Here is a 20,711-nt window from a genome sequence, read left to right as displayed (position 1 = left end):
TACGTTTCTAAGGTAAGCGGACATGAAACTATTCAGCAAAACTATAAATAATAATCTAAGTTATTGAGTTTTTAGCATAATGCTTCAGAATCTTAAAATCCCTTAACGTTTGTATACAATTGTGCTAAATTCAACACTGGAATCAAGCAAATATTAATATGTTTGCATGACATTAGTTATTTATATTTTGATATCAATTAATTATACGTTTAATACATTTAAGTCAAGCTAAGGTACATGTGATGGTAGCTAGTTAGTGCTCTTACCTGTGAGGCCTCCTCCAAACAGCATAATAACCAGACTGTATCAATAAAACTAAGTACCAGTTCTAGATCCTTGACTTTAGACAAACAATTCAAAAGACAAAATGTATTTAAAGACCAATCTTTATTTGAATGTGCCTCTTAACCTGATATATTAGTTATACAGTAATAGTATTGACAATCTAAAAAAACTGAGCAACTCAACTTTATATTTCTTATTGTCTAAAGCATTTATTATTTTCATTTTTCCCCCTCTCATATTCAGTGTTGACGGATTGAGACAGCATGGTGTCCAGAGAGCTGCAGAGACTTCAGGGAGAAACCTCCGTGTGATGGACGTCCTGTCTGTTGGTTTGGAGAGGACTGAGGGTCTTTCCTCTGCGAGGAGGACCAGGCCTGATAGAGGAGGACCAGGCCTGAGGGAGGAGGACCAGGCCTGATGGAGGAGGACCAGGCCTGATGGAGGAGCCCATGCTGGGCACAGCTGATACCAACTGCACAGGCCTAGTCTGTCACGTTATTTGACTATATGTGTTTACTTATACATTTAATAGGTTTACACCTTCTGTCCATATGTGCTTTTTATTTAAAACATGTTTGATTAACACATTTCAATAAATTGTATTTGTATTTGCACTCCTTTTGTCCATTATTCTTACTGAAAATGTTAAATTACACATTCACATCTGACTGAAGATTGACCCCATTTATTTGTGACGTTGCAAACTCTGCGGTACAAGGCACAAGTGATGTGAAGCTCATAAAGCGAGGCAAATAGAAATAATCAGCTGATGGAGTGTAGATGTGGAAATAGGTGCATTCGATCAGCTGACTGTGTTTTCACAATAAAAGTAGTTTCTTAGTGAATGTCCTGTACTGGTCTTAAAATCTCATAACATCAGCTTTTAATGTTCCTCTTGGATGTTCTTCTTGACCCTCAGAGAAGGAGAAAATGCCGTGTCTTTCAGGCATGTCCTTTCCTAACAAAAATGACAGGAAACATAAAACATTATTGCAGAACAAGTGTGTTATTTATGAAAGCGGTGTGTTTGTGTGTTTAGGGGCTGTAGATATAATTATTTTGTAATTGTAATGTTTTTTTTTTATTTCAACAGTGAGCTACAAAGACAATCAGATTATGAATGAACAGTATGAAGTTCATCAACATTGAAATATATGTTATTATCAAAATAATATGTAACTTTTACAAAACGTAGTGCAACTCTAGAAGCTTGCTCTGTTGTCTCACTGAAAGAATAACTTTTACCACGTTTTTTCAGACAATATTGAGAGATAAATAGTAGCAGTTCTCACTATATGTTAAATATCTTTGCCTTCTGTCACAGTTTGCTTTCTCACTCACCTATTTTCTGCATTAACTTTCCTTAGTCACCTGGTAGTCACACCCTGTCTCTCTCTCACTCTGTTACACCCATCAGCTCCATTAGTATTTAGGCCCACTTCACTTTCACCTCAGTGCCAGATCGTACTTTGTAGCATGCCAGTCTTTCCCGCATTACCCTTCAGATTGCTCTCCCGGTTTCGACCCTGCCTGTCCCTGACCAGCCTGCCTCGCCTGCTTCCTGACCCGTGCTGTACCTGCGACTCCCGTCCTGCTTTCTCCTGGAACCCCCGCCTGTCCCCGACCAGCCCTTTGCCTACTATCTGCCGTTTTGTCTCCTACCAGCCTATTGCCATCAATAAAGCTGATTACCGACTATCCCTGGTTTCCCGTGTTCTGCACTTTGGTCCTCAGCTCGTTTGTGACAGAACGATCTGGCCAGAAATGGACCAAGCAAACACCGGGTCTCCTAGAGACCGCTTTGAAAGGGTTGAGGATGCCATCCAAAGACAGGAGGTCACGATAGCTACCTTAGCTACCGAGACCCACCAGACAACCTCAACCCAGGGACAAATGCTGGATTACCTTACCTCCCAGATGCAACAGATGGGCGCCACGGTACAACAGCTAACTGCTACCATGGCTGCTACCGCCCCTCCGCCCGCAGCTCCGATGCCCGCTCCAGCCCCGATGCCCGCTCCAGCCCCGGGCCCGGCGGGATACGCTCCGGAGCCTCGTGTGGGAACGCCGGAACGCTATGCTGGTGAGCCGGAGGGATGCAGTCCTTTTCTCACAAACTGTTCCATATTGTTTTCACTGCAGCCCCACACCTTCGCCTCCGAGGCGGCTCGTGTAGCTTTCACCGTTAATCATCTGACGGGAAGAGCCCGGTTATGGGGAACTGCGGAGTGGGAGCAGCAGACGTCAGCCTGCGCCTCTTTTGCTGCATTTTCCGCGGAGATGCGGAAGGTGTTCGGTTCCGTTCGTCTGGGTCCCGACGCTGCCGGGGGTCTGCTGAGTTTGAGCCAGGGTTCCGGCACGGTGGTGGATTACGCTCTTGACTTCCGCACCAGCAGCCGCCGCAGCAGCTGGAACGAGCCGGTGCAGTGTGACGCATTTCTGAGAGGATTAGCGGATTATATGAGAGATGAGCTGGTTTCCTATGATCTCCCTGCTTCCTTGGATGGGTTGATTGAGCTCACCTCTCGGATTGACAGACGAATCCAGACCCGGAGAGGAGAGCAACAGACGCGAGCGGCGGGCCGCTGCTCGCGACAACAACTTCCGGTTTCTGGGAGATTTCGACTTCCGGTTTCGGCGGAGAATTCCCATTCCTACTCTGACTCACGGTACGGGGAGGCCGAGCCCATGCAAGTGGGTCGTACCAGTCTTACCTCTGAGGAGAGGGAGTTACGTCGAAGAGGTAATCTTTGCCTTTACTGTGGTCAGGCTGGACATATGGTTTCCCGTTGTCCGGTAAAAGGCAGAGCTCATCAGTAATGGGGAGTATACTGGTGGGCCAAACCTCTGAGCTGATCCCCAATCTAAGACCCTTGTGCCATGCTCAACTCCTCCTGACAGGCAAATCTCAGGCTCTGGCTGTTTTTATCGACTCCGGATCAGATGTCAGCATCATTGACGAGGAGCTCGCACTACAGCTGGGCATCCAACAGGTTCAGTTGCTCCAGCCGGTACCGGCTAATGCTTTGGATGGTCACCTACTGGGAACAGTGACACACCAGACGACGCCGGTACATATGCTCATGTCGGGGAACCACCATGAGACAATCCAGTTTCATGTGCTACGGTCCCCCCAAATCCCTCTGATTTTGGGCTATCCGTGGCTCCGCCTCCACAACCCAAACATTGACTGGGCAACTGGGTCTATCTTAGGTTGGAGTTCCTCCTCCATCAGGTTTGCCTCAAGCAGGCTTCCGCACCTCAACTATCTGTGGATATGAACCTGGTTCCGGATGTTACTGGGGTTCCGGCAGAATATTTGGACTTTAAGGAGGTTTTTAGCAAGGCTAAGGCGACATCTCTCCCACCTCATCGGCCCTATGACTGCGCCATTGAGCTACATCCAGGAGCAGTTGCACCCAAGGCCCGGTTGTACTCGCTTTCGGCACCAGAGAGGAAGTCCATGGAGACTTACATCAATGACTCTCTGGCTGCAGGAATTATTCGTCCTTCCACATCACCCGCAGGAGCAGGTTTTTTTTTTGTGGCGAAGAAGGACAAGACCCTGAGACCCTGCATTGACTATCAGGGCCTGAACGACGTCACGGTGAAGAATCGTTATCCCTTGCCACTCATCTCGTCAGCATTCGAGTTACTACAGGGGGCTACAATCTTCACTAAGCTGGATCTACGAAACGCGTATCACCTGGTACGAATCCGTGAGGGGGACGAATGGAAGACCACCTTCAACACCTCTTCAGGACATTACGAGTACCTGGTGATGCCATTTGGACTTACCAATGCCCCTGCAGTTTTCCAAGCATTGGTGAACAACGTACTCCGGGACATGTTGGATCATTATGTTTTTGTTTATCTGGATGACATTTTGATCTTTTCAAGGAACCTCAAGGAACACGTCCATCATGTCCAGACGGTCCTCCAGAGACTTCTGGAGAACTCGCTGTTCGTCAAGACGGAGAAGTGCGAGTTTCACACTTCCTCGGTCGCCTTTCTCGGCTACATCGTGGGTCAAGGAAGTGTGGAGATGGATCCTTCTAAGGTTTCTGCGGTTACTTCGTGGCGGGTCCCTGATTCCCGGAAGGAGCTGCAGCGTTTCCTGGGATTCGCCAACTTTTACAGACGGTTCATCCGTGGCTACAGCACCGTGGCCGCCCCGCTCACCGCCCTGACCTCGTCCAAGGTGACGTTCCGATGGTCCCCTGCAGCCGAGGAGGCTTTTCAGGACCTCAAGGGCCGGTTTACATCGGCTCCTATCCTGCAGGTACCAGATCCTGCTGGTCAGTTGGTGGTGGAGGTGGATGCTTCTGACGTTGGGGTGGGGGCCATCCTGTCGAAACGTTCTGGGAAGAACCAGAGGCTCCATCCCTGTGCTTTCTTTTCGAGGAGATTGAGTCCGGCGGAGAGGAACTATGACGTGGGGAATCGGGAGCTTCTAGCAGTCAAGTTGGCGTTGGAGGAGTGGCGACACTGGCTTGAGGGGACAGAACAACCAGTTCAGGTTTGGACCGACCATAAGAACCTGGAATACATCAGGTCGGCCCAAAGACTGAATCCCCGACAAGCCAGGTGGTCGTTATTTTTTACCCGGTTTAATTTTCTCCTCTCCTACCTCCCGGGCTCCCGCAACGTTAAGGCCGACGCTTTGTCCCGGCAGTTCGAGAGGGGGAGAGACAACTGGGGTATTCCGGACACTATTCTCCCTGCTCCTCGGGTGATCGGCGTCCTCACTTGGGAGATTGAGGAGAGGGTTAAGACCGCTTTGGTGGACCAACCCGGTCCGAGTTCTTGTCCTCTCAACCGTTTGTTTGTGCCTCAGGTTTTGAGGGCTGAGGTGCTTCAGTGGGCTCACAGATCCAGACTTTCCTGCCACCCTGGAATTCAACGTACCAAGGGGAGGGTTCTAGAACGGTTCTGGTGGGCCACGCTGGAGGCTGACACTCGGGAGTTTGTGAACGCCTGTCCTGTGTGCAATCGGCACAAACCATCTCATCAAGCGCCAGCGGGACTCCTTCATCCATTACCGGTCCCACGTCGCCCTTGGTCACATATTTCATTGGACTTTGTGACTGGTCTACCACCGTCCCACGGACATACTGCCATCTTGACGGTGGTAGATCGGTTTAGTAAGATGGCTCATTTCGTACCCCTGCCTAAGATCCCGTCAGCTAAGGAGACGGCAGAACTGATTCTTATCCACGTTTTTCGCATTCACGGACTGGCGACTGATGTGGTTTCTGATCGGGGGCCCCAGTTCACCTCTGTGTTTTGGAGGGAGTTTTGTGAACTGATCGGGGCGACGGTCAGTCTCACCTCCGGGTTCCACCCACAGGCCAATGGCCAGACCGAACGGAAGAATCAGGAGATGGAGACCACTCTCCGCTGCATGGCTTCCGACCATCCCACAACCTGGTCAAAACAACTCCTGTGGGTGGAGTATGCCCACAACACCCTCATCAGTTCCGCTACTGGTCTTTCCCCTTTTCAGTGTGCATACGGTTTTCAACCCCCATTGTTCTCTGCATTGGAGAAGGAGGTTACCTGCCCGTCTGTCCAGGCTTTCATCAGACGTTGTCGGAGGACTTGGAGGCAGGCTCAAACAACTCTGCTTCAGTCTGCTAACCGGTACGCCACATCAGCGAACCGCCGACGCACCAAGGCACCTGTGTACCAGGTAGGCCAGAGTGTGTGGCTTTCCACTCAGAACATTCCCCTTCGGGTGGAGTCTAAGAAGTTAGCACCCAGGTTTATTGGACCCTTCGAGATTGTCAAGGTCATTAACCCCGCAGCAGTTCGACTGAGTTTGCCCCGGAACATGAAGATCCATCCCACCTTCCACGTTTCCAGGATTAAACCTGTCCGGGAGAGTCCTATGATTCCCGCCGCCCCTCCACCACCACCCCCTAGGATGATCGATGGGGGCCCTACCTACACCCTTCGTCGTCTACTCCGTTCGCGTCGCAGAGGAAGAGGGGTTCAATATTTGGTGGACTGGGAGGGCTATGGTCCCGAGGAAAGGCAGTGGATTCCTGCTCGCCATATCCTCAACCCTCAACTCATCCGAGACTTCCACCTGCGTTACCCGGAGCAGCCTTCTAGGACCCACGCTCAACCAGGCGTTAAGCCAGGGGGCATTCGTCCGCTACAGACCAGAGGCTTCGTCGAGGGGGAGGGGAAAGCGTCATCAGTCGAGGAGGACGAGGATTTCCAGGAGGGAGAAACCGAGAGAGCATTCTCAGATGAGTATTAGCCTTTCCCCATACCTCCACCTTCCACCCTTTGTCTGTAGGGTTTTTGTCTATTCTTCTTAGATATATATATAGTTTTTCTTTTTTTTTCTCTTTTTCTCCTAGAAATTTTCTTAGACGTCAGGAGCCGTCCATTAAGGGGGGGGTTCTGTCACAGTTTGCTTTCTCACTCACCTATTTTCTGCATTAACTTTCCTTAGTCACCTGGTAGTCACACCCTGTCTCTCTCTCACTCTGTTGCACCCATCAGCTCCATTAGTATTTAGGCCCACTTCACTTTCACCTCAGTGCCAGATCGTACTTTGCAGCATTCCAGTCTTTCCCGCATCACCCTTCAGATTGCTCTCCCGGTTTCGACCCTGCCTGTCCCTGACCAGCCTGCCTCGCCTGCTTCCTGACCCGTGCTGTACCTGCGACTCCCGTCCTGCTTTCTCCTGGAACCCCCGCCTGTCCCCGACCAGCCCTTTGCCTACTATCTGCCGTTTTGTCTCCTACCAGCCTATTGCCATCAATAAAGCTGATTACCGACTATCCCTGGTTTCCCGTGTTCTGCACTTTGGTCCTCAGCTCGTTTGTGACACCTTCAATACATTAAATTAGAAAGCTGACAAAGTCATATGGCTAAATATCTAAAATGTAACTTTTTGCATGGAAAAAACCCTCAACTTAACTGATGTGTAGGTGATCTAGTATTTAGTATTGTTTAATGGAATACATATCAGTGTATTAAAGTCAATACCTCATTCATTTAAACCAATATCTTTCTTGATTCTTTGTACAGTATGAAAAAAAGAGTATTTGTACCTGTGCTGAAGTTCACCGCTGTGAGGAGTCCAGTTCTGTCTCTCACTCTCTGGTCCAGCCTGTCTGCATCACCTGGACACCTTAAACAAACAGATACATATGTAAAGTACCATGTGTACAAACAATATAACTGATTCTCTTCTGTTGAACATGTTGGATTGTGTATTGTCCGAGTCAGGGTCCTTTTTATTTTACTGTAACTTTGGAAGTTTGTTACCAATGCTTACTGTTTATTTGATACCCATGGTAATGCAATTAATAAAAACAACAAGGTTTGGGTTCGTTCTTCAGATGACTGACGTTAACGTGTAAGCTCGAGCTCAACCAACCATATTGTAATATCCAAGTAATCATCTTGAAATATGACATTAATAATTGTAATATACACATCTTATTGTGAGGTTGATTTCACATACACTACTTCGACGTTAGCTTGTCTACATACTTGAGCATAGTCAATTTAAATTAACCTTAGCGATGCATACAGTTCCTACGTATAATAAAATATCTCTCTATGTTACAAGGATGACCTTATTTTATAACCTCAAACAGAAGCCGTTTGTTCTACAGTATTATCCCACTTAACGCTTAACACTTGTCTATTTCGTTTTAACCTTTATATATACAGTCAATAGGCGCATTCACACCGCAGTACTTTTCCCACAAAGGTTCATGAGAACTTAGTTCATGAGAACTCTTTAGTTCTCATGAACCAAGTACAGATCGCGTTCACACCGGAATAAGTCCCTGGGGGAGGATTAGGCAAATTAAGCCGCTGACGTCACTTCTTCTTCGGGTTTACTGGCAGGCCGCAAACCACTTCACGGCGTATAGGCCTACTGCCGCCCAAAGTCCCCGGCCGGAAGTCCCCGGAGTTGGGGACTGGCTTCAGTAGAAGCTGCTGGGAGTCCCAGCAGCGGTGTGAAGCCTTCCGAGTAAATCGCCAGAACGCCGACACCTCCTCATCTCCACCATTCCCATATTTTATTTTGTGTTGCGATAAGTTAGTCTCTCTGTGTTTCTGCGCTGGGCTAATGCTAATGCTAATAATGCTAATGCGAGGATAATAAAATGGCGGCTTCACAAAACTTTTTGGGAGTTTTACGGGGCGTGGTTTGCAATCCGCCCAGCCAATCAGACATAGGAACCTTTTTCTCCCACGAAAGTCCCTGCTCTCTAGCAGGGACGGAAAAGCGGGTGAAAAGGTTCTCATGAACTAATTTGAGTTCCGGCTCTTTTTGGTGTGAACGCAACATTTCGGAACTATTTCGGAACTAAAGTGGGAAAAGTACTGCGGTGTGAACGCGCCTTATGGTTTTAACTTGGAGGCTACGATTAGCATCGTTAGCACCGATGTAGCTACCACTCGCTTACACACTAAACCAAGCCTTAACATTCATTATGTAGCCGATTAAAATCATTAACACATAAATAAAGCACTCGATTTTCACTTACCGTAAAACCGCATGCATGCACCGTCTGTTTTAACCGCAGAGCGAGTCACTATAGTCCGATATATAAGCATGAAGAACAAACAGCCACGGCCGGCTTCAAGTTGTGTTCCCTGGATGAACTGACCAGGCAGAGTCCCTGTAGCTTCACGGAGCAGCTAGCAGAGAGACAAGAAGCTAGCAGCAGCAGTCACTTGACAGAGCCGTCACTCAATGATCCATAATCATCAAGGTGGAACCTAACTATATTCATAATAATATGTATTGCATCCATGGGTAGAAACATGTTTTCTTCTGCTGTAAAGTTGGGCATTTTAACATGGGGGTATATGGAAATTGCTCCTTTCTGTAGCCAGTCCCTATCGGCCAATATATGAACTGCAGTGTGTGGCACTTCCGTATTGGCGTCCCGGCTCTTCCCCAGAGTTTGCCGCTTGGTAGGACCTCTTCTGCTCGGCCGACACCACAGAGAGGAGTAACATTACCGCTTGTAACATTACCGCTGTAGAGGCTAAGCCAACGCTTTAAGCCTCTGAGGATCCGCTTGGTGGGTGTAATTGACGCACACAAGTTTGCTGCTGAATAAATGTTAGAAACCAAGTTTCCAGTTTGAAACAGTCCATTTATTTGCTTCTTTTCATGTTCACCACACGATATTACCGTTTACACAATACCGTTCCTTTGCTTGTAATCCCGTGTTTGTGTGTGTGTTCTCCGTGTGTGCTCTCCGTGTGTGCTCTCCGTGTGTGTGTGTGTGTGTGTGTGTGTGTGTGTGTGTGTGTGTGTGTGTGTGTGTGTGTGTGTGTGTGTGTGTGTGTGTGTGTGTGTGTGTGTGTGTGTGTGTGGTCAAAAACTGTATGGCCTTCCGGCGGAACCTCTCACCAACACACATAGGTTCCTACCTTTATACCCACAGTCAATTGGCTCCTACACACCAGCCCCTAATTGATAGTACAGGTATCAATTGAAAACAATTAAGGAGCCAAATGTAAAAATCATATTTCAATACATAGAAATGCACATCCTACACTTCCTGTACTAAACATAGTTTAGGTCTTTTCACTTGACCAGCTTGTGCAGAGGGATTAAAATCCTTTCTTTTACGACACAACTCCAACAGAATTGTCTTCAGCCTGATAAACCAGGCCACCGACACTTTGAGCTTTTTCCAGTCTGAGAAGTAAGTCATGAGCTGGTCTGTTGCATCAAGTGATCCATTGACTATGATATTAACCGAGGTATCTTTACTGACTTCTGGGTCAACCAAATCCAATATGACATCACCGCCATAATATGTAGGCCATTCCTCTTCAGATTTGACAAGAAACGTGGGACCCTCAAGCCAACTGCGGCTCTTCAGAAAGTCAGGGATCTTCATTCCTCTGGATGCAGCATCAGCTGGGTTGTCTTTGGTTCCTACATGCTTCCATTGACATGGTCTTGAAACCTCTCTTATGGTTGTGATCCTATTTGCCACAAATGTGTGGAAACGCTTGTCCTCGTTGTTAATGTACTTCAGAACTGAAGTACTGTCTGTCCAAAACACAGACTCATCCAAATGAAGTTGAAGCTCTGATTTTAACATCATATCCACTCTGGCAGCCAGAACAGCAGCTGTTAGTTCCAGTCGTGGAATGGTCACCATTTTTATGGGTGTAACTCTAGCCTTTCCTAATAGGAAAGCAACATGAACATCACCTTTGCAGTTCATTGGCCTGATGTAAGTTACAGTCCCGTAGCCATTTTCACTGGCATCAGCAAAGTGATGTAGTTGAGAGTGTATGGGTTCACCGAAGTCCTTTGGCTTCATACACCTGTCCACTTTGAGTGATGCCAACAGCTTAATGTCCTCCAACCACCGTCTCCACTGGTGTACGATATCTGGTGGAATAGCATCATCCCATCCACAGCTTCTCCTGCAAAGCTCTTGTTGCATTATCTTGGCTGGCAAAGTGACTGGTGCCAAAATACCCAAAGGATCATACACCGAGCTTGTTGTGGACAGCATGCCACGTCTGGTTAGAGCCTGCTGTTTCACTTCCATCTTGAATTTAAAGGAATCTGACTCGACGCACCAGAGTAGTCCCAAAGCTCTCTCAAGAGGAAGATTGTCTCTATCCAGATCCAGGTCCTTTAGCTCTTTAGCCTTCTGCTCTTCCGAGATTGTCTCCAAAACTGCCCGACTATTACTGATCCATTTTTCCAGCACAAAACCTCCTCTTTTACAGAGAGCATTAAGATCTTCAACCATTTGTATTGCTGCCTTCTCTGAGCCCACAGTCGTCCACATAGAAATTTCGCTTAACTGCTTCAACAGTCTCAGCAGAAAAGTCAGACTTGTTGTCGTCAGCAGTTTTCCTTAGCGCATAGCTAGCGCAACTGGGAGAAGAGACAGCCCCAAACAGATGCACCGTCATTCTGTATTCCTGGATCTCTCTGGTGAAGTCTCCCTCTGGCCACCAGAGAAAACGAAGGAAGTCTCGGTCTTCTTCTGTGACTTTGACCTGGTGAAACATAGCCTGTATGTCGCCCATGAACGCCACAGGTTCCTGCCTGAAACGAGTGAGAACTCCAAGCAGTGAACTGGTGAGATTGGGACCTTGATAAAGTACATTGTTTAATGATGTTCCTTTAAATGTGGCACCACAATCAAACACCACTCGGAGAGAACCTTTTCGTGGATGGTAAACACTGTGGTGTGGGATGTACCATAATTTTCCACTGCCACAGTGCTGCTGTGTTGGTACCTGTTCAGCATAACCCTTTTCAATCACTCCATTCAGAAAGCTGGCATATTCCTTATGCAATATTGGGTTACTCACAAATCTTTTCCTCAATCCAAGTAGCCTTTGCTTTGTAACTGCAACGTTGTTTGGAAGAAGGACGTCAGGTGTCTTAAGGGGCAACTTCAGGCTGTACCTGTTGTCCTGTAGTGTTGCAGATGTATTCATGATTTTCATAAATGTTTGGTCTTCCCTTGACATCTCTTTTTCCTCTGAGGGCTTTTCATTAAAGTCATGATTATACTGACTGCTAAGCATGAGCTCCAATTTGGAAATAGAAATCCTATTCACCACAACAGAAGCTTGCTCCATGTCAACAACGCTGCCATTGCTGCTTCCATGTAAAGGACCATTGATGGCCCATCCCAACACTGTTCTTATAGCGTATGGGCCATTTCCACAACTGTTGACAATTTCCCAAGGTTCCAATATCTTGGGAGCGTTGGTTCCAATCAACATGTCAACATTGGCATTTATGCTGGGGATATGAACTTTTGACAAATGATTCCACCTCTTAACATCTGCGGCTGTAGCAATGTGTTCTTTGGTTACTGGCATTTGCTTCTGTGTGAGGACTTCTGGAAGAGAATAAAAGTTATTTCCCTCCAGACCAGATACCTCCATCCCAAATAAGGAGTAAGCTGGAACGACCTTTTTCTGTCCCATAGTCTTCAAAAGAAAATTAGTTCTTTTTCCTGTGATGTTTAATCTGTGCATGAGATCTTCTGAGCAGAATGTGGCTGTGCTTCCAGGATCTAAAAATGCATAGGTCTGTATAATCTCACTTCCTTTTGTGGACTTGACCTGCACTGGAATAATTGAAAGAATGCAGCCATCATTTCCGGCCCCTGTACGTCCACATGTCTGAGGGGGTGCTTGTGATTTAGCGGTTTGTCCCAATTCCACATTAGATGTATTTATGTGGAGCGCAGTAGGATGTTGCTTTTCACAAACCTCACAGATCAAGCGTTGTTTACAGTCCCGGCTTATGTGTCCAATACACAAGCATCCAAAGCAAATTCCTTTCTCCTTTAGAAATTGAATTTTGTCTCTGTGCTTCCTTTTGCTGAACTGCTTACATCTGTCCAAAACGTGAGTGTTGTGATCACAACAATGACACACCAAGCTCTCCTGTGGTTTTGAGTTATTTGTCGTTTTAATTCCGACCTCACTCATTGGGAATACTGTAGCGGCAAAACTACTTCCTTTCATTCTGTTCTTTGATTGTGGCTGAAACATGTTGGAAGATTTGATAGCAACTGATTTATGTCCTGAATCCTCGATGTCTCCAAAGATCGGATCAGAAAGGACTCGTACATGCCTCTCAATGAATTTGACCAAGTCAATGAAATGAGCTCTGTTGTTTGAGGCTTCCATGATGTTATGAGCTTTGTTTCTCCATTGTTCCCTTAGTTTGTATGGCAACTTGAAGACAACCATTTTCATATTGGAGGGCATATCCAACTCCTGCATGTACTGAAGTTCTTCCATCACATTAGCACATCCACGCAGAAATAAAGCATAGGCTTGTAGTGCTTTAATGTCTTCTGCCTTTGTTATTGTTGGCCAAGCTAGAGCCTTTCCTATGTAAGCAGCAGCGATCTTGTACTCGTTCCCAAAATGTTCTTGCAAAAGACCCTTTGCCACAATGTAGCCACGTTCTGGAGCCATATGCTGGCAGCTACGAACCAGTTCCTGTGGCTGTCCTTTTGTGAACTGTTCTAAATAGTACAAGCAGTCGGCTTTGCTGGCTTTGTTTTCCACTCCTTGTTCAAATGCTTTAATGAAAGCCTTGTACTGAAACAGGTCTCCATCAAAGATAGGAATGTCTCTTGCTGGTAGAGACAGTAAACATTGCTGGTGAACCAGTGCAGCTGTTATTTCATTTTGCTTTTGCATTATCGTGAATAAACCTTCAGGTGGAATTAGATTGATTTGCTGATGGTGATTTTCCTGTTGCCTTTCCCATGCAGTTGATTCACCAGTTATCAACCCATGTGATGTTCCCAGATAATGTTGCTTTTGTACATACGCATCTTCCTTAAATGCAAACTGCCTTTCAGCTTGCTTTGGTCCCATGTCCACCTTTGTTGGTTTGCTGGAGGATATTTGCCATGATGTGGAATCATACTCCTTTGCCAGGGGGTTAAGTATGTTTAACGATGCCAGTTTCCTTTTTTCCTTTTCCAGGTATGAGTTCATTCCATTTGTTGGTGCAAGCGAGGAACGTCGTGAATGTGAACCCTGTAAAACTGCTAGCCTAGCAGTAGATACAGCTAGCTCAGTTTCCAAATCAAGCTTTTCCTTTTTCCGCTTTAATTGTAGCTTTAATTGTAGCTTTAATTGTAGCTCCTGTTCCTCCAGTGCATGCCTCTCAGTTAAGCCTGCCATGCGAGCAACAATTGCAGCCTTTTCTGCTGCTGCTATAATTTGTGCAGATGAAGTTGTACTTGACTTTGTACTGCTGTCACTTTTGTTTGAACATTTACCAACATTAGAAACACTGTCATCAGGATTGATTTCATCATTATTATCACCAGTACCTTTGGTTTCACAAACCCACACCTTGATTTGGACAATAAATTCATCATTGAACATCATTTTGGCTTTAAACCATGTTTCATGTCTTTCTCTTTCATCATGTGGCAATAAACCCATTAAAGTGTCATGCATAGACCTGGCTTCAACACACAATTCAATATAACCATCCAGAGCATTTTGAACCTTAGCATCAGAGGCGGATTTAGGATTGTAGGAGATCCGGGGCTTAGCCCAGGAGTTGTTGGGGGGGGGGTGCAGGGGTAAAGTGCTATTTTTTTTTACAAGTGGGGGGTGGACCAAACATCCTTTAGGGGGGTCGTCGCCTCCTCTAGGGGCTCCCCCCGGGAAGATTTTTTTTTAAATATTGAAGTTAAAAGCATCAATCTGGTGCACTTTGAGAGCAACATTAACCCTACCTTAGTAATACCTTAAAGGGGACATATCATGCTATATTTGAACAATATATTGTAGGGCCATACCTATATAAAGTATATAAATAGTTTTTCTTTCTAAATACCAAACAGATCCTGCATTTTAGCCATGCCTCATTTCACTCTATTTGCTCTTTCCAGCGCTGTTTTTGCAGGGGGCTGATTCTGTGAGCTGCAGCTGACCACGCCCCCCTGTAGCTGACCACGCCCCCTGTAGCTGACCACGCCCCCGTGCAGGAGAGGGGCGCGTGGTCTGAGATCAGCTGCTGGGCTGCAGCGGGGAGAAGAGGGGTAGAAAAAGAGATCTCCGTCCTCCGTGTTTTATTCTTATATGATTATATAGAGTCGTTATCCATTTGTTTTAAAGCTCAATAAATAACAAAGAAGACCTTTGACCGGCACTTTTCTAATTTTGTCCGGAAGATTTAAACTTTAACGGACATGTTGACCGGCGAAATAAAAATCTAACTGAAACTTTGTCGCACGGTCCCCTCGTCCCTTGGAAGAGCCGGAGAGGAGGGTGTGTGTCATCTGCTGGTGGACTACCGGAGAGAAATACAGCGAGGGAGGGATTGCATTGAATTACAGCGAGGGAGCAAACGCTTGCCTCGGGGAGGGAGAAAAAGAGCCAGAGCGGAGTATAAACAGAAGGGCAACCATGCGCGGGAAGTCTTCTTCACTGCTTTTGTGGCAGACTACAGCGACACTTACAGGCCTGGCATATGTACTACAGCGTCTCCAGCGCAATGGCCGGCCGTGGCCCAACCCCACATTCCCCTGATAGGTGGAGAATTGACCAATAAGCGGAGCACCACTTCTGTGACGTAGAAAATAATTCAAGATCAGTCTGTATCAGATCCGTTGCAGCCCCGTTTTTAGAGATTTGGGTATGGAGGAAAAGAGAGAGGGTTGTGTTTTCTGACACTTGGTGAGTTCCCTGGAACACCGGGGACTAGCGGTGTAACGGTTCACAGAAGTCACGGTTCGGTTCGTACCTCGGTTTGGGGGTCACGGTTCGGTACAACAAGAAAAAGCAAAAAAAAGTCCCAAATGCATAATTCCAGGTTTGTTGTCATTTACTTTTGAACAGTAGTGCAAGTTTCAGTTTAAAAATAAGGAACTCTGACATTTTGAATAATTAACTGTATTAAACAGTTAAAAACAAACCATACACAGTACCACACACACTCAGATGGCCATAGTATCTATAATGGCTGATGTCAAACAAAAAGGTTTCATCAAGCTGTAAAACTAAAAACAATGTCTTGAAAATATGACATCATAAATAATAAGAAAGTGTTTCAAGAGCGCAAAGTCGTTGAAAAAATATGCCAAAAGCTTCCGTTATTTATTTTGGTCTCTCGGCTCTCATGTCTATTGGCTTCTTAAAAACAGCGGGGATCAGCTGTTGAACTGCTGTTGTCTTTTGCCGGGCTCCGGTGATTGGCAAATCTGGGTGATGCCTTCTGATGTGATTTAGCATGTTTGGCGTGTGTTCCATTAGCATACCGCACCGCTATCGAACAACGCCGACACACCGTCCTCTTCCGATCCACTGCGCATTGCTTATCGTTTTATAGATCTATTCTCATCCACCATCTTTGTTTGTGACGTAAAGAGTGTAAGAGTCACGTTTCTGAATCGGGCACTCTGAGTGGATGCAGTCACAGCCAATCGGATTCAGAGTGTTGCCTGTCAGTTCCGTTGCCTGTCAGTTCCGTTGCTATGGTTCCGTTGTTATGTGTACTGAAACGAGAGCCGGTATAATTCCACGCGCGAAAACAAAATAAAAATTGGAATACGTTATTTTAGTGTCTTAAAAGTAGACTGAGGTATGAAGGGTTAACGTTACATCTTAGAATAATTGTTAGTCATGTTCTGTACATACTAACATATAAGGGTATTGACTTAGTGTGGTTTATCTTTTTGTCGCTGCTTTTAATTGAAACTGAGCTGTTGTGTTCATCAGTAAAGTGGAACTTCTGTGTGAACTATTCATATCTTAAACTGCACTGTAACTTTGGATTCATGTATTTTTTCTTTTAATGTTTCTTTTATTATCCTTTACTGTTTTTAAATGCCTTTGTCTGAATGTCTTTCATTTTTGTAAAGCACCTTGAATTGCCTTGTGTTGAAAGGTGATATATAAATAAACTTGCCTTGCCTTGGTTACTTGGTTTACTAGCTATAAGATTAACGTTACAGTACATCACTCTTTTTCACTTCTTACTCAGTCAGCCAGAGTGCAGATATCACCATTAGATTCACAAACCTGAAACATCATCCATTTCTTCACTGCTGGTCATGACATTGTTGTCTGCTGCTGCTGCTGCTGCTGCTTGTGGCGCCTGCTTCGATGAAAATAACTTTCTAATATCCATAACTTTATAGGCTATTAGCTTAAAACTCGTCAGGCACTAGGAAGGATCACTTCTTCTTCAGGGCAGGGAAGGCTACGCAGTACGCAGGCTAATGTCCCGCAGCGGCTGCCTCTCTGGTGGAATCCGGTACTGCACATTACTCCCGAGACATTTATAAAAAAAAAAAAAAAAAAAAATGGATTTTATTTTTTTAATTTTTTTAAGTGAAACATCCGGGGCTTTTCAGAAAACATCCGGGGCTTGAGCCCAAGTAGCCACCCCCTAGCGCCGCCTCTGCTTAGCATGTTCAGCACTTAACATCAAATCTTTTATACTTGTTCTTAATTTGCTAGCTTTATTTAGCTTAGCCTTTCTGCCATTTTGCAACCTCTCAAATTTTTCCGCAAGTGCTTTGGCAGAGAGTTTAACTACCCGCGTAGTGCTTTGCGCATCACTACAGCCGGCCACGCTATCCAGCTTGCCAGCTGCTGGCAGCGCGTAATCTGACGCGCTGTCAGCTGCTGGTATGTCCGCAGAGCGCTCTTCCATATTTGAATGTCTTAAAGTCAAACGGATTGTCACAAATCAATCAGTACAATACAAGCGCTTATTGTTCATCCTTTTCACAACCAATGCATTGGAATTACGCCCCTTATGTGTGCACACAACTTAATTCCTATGGCCATTTAAACCGGTTGTAGCGCGCTACACATACCTCCTTAGATGAACGTAGTTCCGTGCCAAGCGGCGAAAAGCTTCCCGGCACCATTCAGCGCGTTGCTCCTGTCGCCTTCCTGTGCAGCAGATGAGCAAACGAGTTGTAGCCGTCCTCCTCTCGGCGTCAGGTGTCTGCTAACAGCTGTGCAGCCGGCGTGTTGTTTTCCTCCTCTCGGCGTCCGGTAGAAGGTGAGCAGCCGCTCTCAGCGTTCCATAAACGCAACGAAAAAATGTCCTCTTGTGTTACTCCAAAAAAGGCAAGTTTTTGACTATTTGTAGAGGCTAAACCAACGCTTTAAGCCTCTGAGGATCCGCTTGGTGGGTGTAATTGACGCACACAAGTTTGCTGCTGAATAAATGTTAGAAACCAAGTTTCCAGTTTGAAACAGTCCATTTATTTGCTTCTTTTCATGTTCACCACACGATATTACCGTTTACACAATACCGTTCCTTTGCTTGTAATCCCGTGTTTGTGTGTGTGTGTGTGTGTGTGTGTGTGTGTGTGTGTGTGTGTGTGTGTGGTCAAAAACTGTATGGCCTTCCGGCGGAACCTCTCACCAACACACATAGGTTCCTACCTTTATACCCACAGTCTCTATAAGAGAACCGGAGTGACGTGTCCTAAAACCCGGAAGTAAGTTAGCATTTTTAGCACTTCCGGTTCCTTCGTCAAAAAAGCAATGTATTTTCTCCATAGGGTTTTGGAAAATAGCTCGAAATAAGGTCTGTGGTTGACACAAATTTAAGAGATAAATCACGTTTTGTTCTACGACAGTAGATACATCAGCAGTGACCCCACTGGTGATTTGTGAAGAGTTTACGTGTCTGAAAAACGATGGTTGTTACCGAGTGGCTGAATAGGACTACAGAAATGGTCGAGTCCGTTGTACGTCATTACGCCTACACACGTAAACACTCCCGCTAAATTTGTTTTCCCCTGTGTTCTGCTTGAAAGCAAGTACCTGCCTATCTTTAGTAGCCTATCTGTAGTCTCTTTAGTATCTGTATATCTATATCTTACCATTAGAATCTCTATTTTTGAAATGGTCATTTTTAACACCGTAGTTTTATAAATTATAGAACAATTAATTACCAGTGTTTTCCAATTTTACTCGGCAGTTCGTTTCGTTGGCTAACGTTAGCTAAAGCTAGCGCTACTAGTTAGCTACGCAATGGTTTGTTGCTTTGCTCCGGGTTGCAGCCACAGGTCTTCGCATGAAACGTGCTCGTTCTATCGTTTCCCGGCCAATGTTTTCCAAAGGAGAGTCTGGATTCGTGCCATGAGGTAAGCTGACGTTACATTGTTGTCCATGTCACGGTGAAATGTAAATGATGGGTAGTGTATCGCCGTTTTAGAGATGGCACTGCTGAAAAGACCGCAAAATAAGTAAAGATAATGAATACATCCTATTAAAACCTGTGTGGCTTATATGATAAGTCTAATTAGTACAAGCAGCATAACGTTTCACCGTGTAACTAAAGATTGTAGTCAGGGAAATCAGTTTGACATATTGAACTAATAACAAATCACCTCTGGCTGGCAGAGAACTCTCTGCTCCATAGCTTCTCTTGGACGTAACATCACATGTACATTTTACATTTATATTCAATTTAATATTCCATCCCTAACATACTTTTGTATATATAATAACTTATATTTTGTTTTTCTTGTTATGCTGCTGCAACACAAACATTTCCCCAATTGGGATCAATACAGTAATATCTTAATTAATTAAGAAATATAACTATTATAATTAGTGTAGCAGCTGACACCTATTTTCAATATGGATTAATCTACCTTTATTTCTTTAGTTCAATTTTGATCTATAAAAATGTCAAAATAGTGAAAATGTTCACGAGACAAAGTGCAAGGTTATATCTTTAGATGTTTTGTTTTAGCCTATGTACTGTATGTCTTAATGCTCTTATTTGTGACGATGTGACTTCCATGAAACTAATATTTTATATCTTCCCAACAGACGAGCTGACAGGAAGCCTAACCCCCTAAACGCACCAGGAGCGTCTGCGCCACGTTACGGGTGCGCCGCGGCGGTCGTAAGGATCGCGGCCACTCTAGTCAATGGGTGCTATTCCACCACACGCGCCGCGTTACGGCTCAGACGCGTCCCAGAAGCGGCTCGGCGCAGCGGCTCGGCGCAGCGCTTCTCTAAAATTAGGATGAATCCTATTTTTGCCGCGGCGCAGCCGTAAGGTAAGGTCGGACAGGCAGCCCCCCCCTCGCAGGAAGTGGAAAGGTGAGCATCCGGGCCAGGCCCATCCTGCGTATATACTAATTTAGCAGACCCCCCTCCTTCATCACAACACCTCCACTACGATACGCACAATGGACGACGAGGTGTTCATAATGGAAGTGGAGAAACACACCATTGTATACGATGTAACCAATGCTTTTTACAAGGACAACATCAGAAAGGACAAGGCCTGGTTTTTAGTCGCTGCAGTTTGTGGAGTGGAAGGTAACAACTACATATTAATGTTTTAAAGTTAATTAAGAACTGCGAGGCTGCACACACGACGCTCCGCTTCCGCAACGTTTTGAAACGCGCCTGGTGTGTTAGGTCGCAGGAGGAGGTCGCAGCGTGGCGCAGCCGTAACGCGGCGCAGACGCTCCTGGTGCGTTTAGGGGGTAACACTCTAACAACCACAACATTGCAAAGGCGAGTAAATGTAAATTAAAAACGATTCACAATTTCTTAATTTCTTCTTCTTTCTTGCAGTGAGGTGAAGCTGACCTTGCACTTGGTGCCAGTAAGGATGCTCCTCACGCAGGCTGAATGTTTCTCCTTCCTTACTGACACAGAAGCCCTTGACTTGCAATGCTTCACTAATTGTCATTTCCCTGGCTCCGTAGGGACACTTTACCTCCAGCACAGCGGGAGACCCTTCCAGACCATCTGGAGATGCCCCCAACACTCCTGATTGGGAGAGCCACAAACCTGACTCATGGACCTGCATCTGGGTTGCAGTGGTGAATGCCCTGACGCCCTCACATTCATTCATAGTCCCCCACTGTACAGACAAAACACCACCAAGGGCCTGTTGTTGCCCTAGC

At 45.7% G+C, this 20,711-nt stretch overlaps 1 long non-coding RNA gene across 1 annotated transcript; it reads right to left on the bottom strand.

Moving 5' to 3' along the window:
- Positions 1 to 466: 466 nt before the first annotated feature.
- LOC139433995 (uncharacterized) lies at positions 467 to 18,189 on the bottom strand. The gene is made up of 3 exons (XR_011643395.1): positions 17,637 to 18,189; positions 7,356 to 7,435; positions 467 to 1,243 (listed from the first exon to the last, which is right to left on the bottom strand). It is a non-coding gene; the product is annotated as an uncharacterized lncRNA (long non-coding RNA).
- Positions 18,190 to 20,711: the final 2,522 nt, after the last annotated feature.

Source organism: Pseudochaenichthys georgianus, chromosome 6 (genome assembly GCF_902827115.2).
Source record: "Pseudochaenichthys georgianus chromosome 6, fPseGeo1.2, whole genome shotgun sequence".
Lineage (NCBI taxonomy): Eukaryota > Metazoa > Chordata > Actinopteri > Perciformes > Channichthyidae > Pseudochaenichthys > Pseudochaenichthys georgianus.
The sequence above is the reverse complement of the archived record's forward strand: the minus strand, read 5'-3'. Positions and strand labels throughout refer to the sequence as shown.